Source organism: Etheostoma spectabile, chromosome 23 (assembly GCF_008692095.1).
Source record: "Etheostoma spectabile isolate EspeVRDwgs_2016 chromosome 23, UIUC_Espe_1.0, whole genome shotgun sequence".
Classification (NCBI taxonomy): domain Eukaryota; kingdom Metazoa; phylum Chordata; class Actinopteri; order Perciformes; family Percidae; genus Etheostoma; species Etheostoma spectabile.
The window spans coordinates 9,040,316-9,041,044 of NC_045755.1; the positions used below are offsets into that span (position 1 = coordinate 9,040,316).

General features: G+C 44.0%; 1 protein-coding gene and 1 pseudogene across 15 annotated transcripts in view; both read left to right on the top strand.

Moving 5' to 3' along the window:
• nrcama (neuronal cell adhesion molecule a) overlaps positions 1–729 on the top strand; it is a 1,100,153-nt gene that overhangs the window by 664,671 nt on the left and 434,753 nt on the right. The gene's annotated exons all lie outside the window — the stretch shown is intronic.
• The window catches only part of LOC116673021 (plexin-B2-like), a 279,884-nt pseudogene that overhangs the window by 224,268 nt on the left and 54,887 nt on the right, over positions 1–729 (top strand).

Below are 729 nucleotides of genomic sequence, written 5' to 3' on the forward strand. Positions count from 1 at the left end.
GTAGCTTAAATGCTCTCTGTCTCTATAACACACAAAGAAGGTCATGGATATGTGCTTACTTCTGCTTTTCCATTTCATCTATCGGGTCGGCGACGTAATGAGTCTGTCATTTATTCTCTCCTTCTCATTTGATCATTTATTCATTCGTTGGACAAACACCGGCACATCCGTCTCTGTTACCTCACAGAAGGCAGCCATTGATTTATTCCCTCTGTTTTGCCGCTGCTTTTCCCCATTCATCCGTCCTCCCTCCGCTGCGTCCTTTCATCTCTCGGTCGTCATCCTTCTCCGCCGCCGCCACCCGAAAGTGGAATTGACGTTATTGATTCAGAGAGGAATTAATTAGAATGCACTTCAAGAGGGCAATTCACTTTCATCAAGTCAAGTGACGATCCTCGTGCTTCTCCCGTCTGCTCATTTAAATGTATTGGACCGGCCTCTTCGTGTTGTCACGGAGGTGAATTATTTCCACAAAGTTCTCCACTAAAACAAGATCCTTTTCCAGACCTTCCCCTTCACAAGAACCTAATAGATATGTTATATGTTATGTTTCATCTCATGGGATCAATTTGGAAATAACACCCTCTAGAGCCATATACAACTCTCAAATCCATTAAAATGTATCACATATCCTGGGTGTAACGCCGTGATTCATCATGGAGGCATCACAGCTGACAGCTGTGAAAGTAAAAGCGTGCACACACACACACACACACACACACACACACA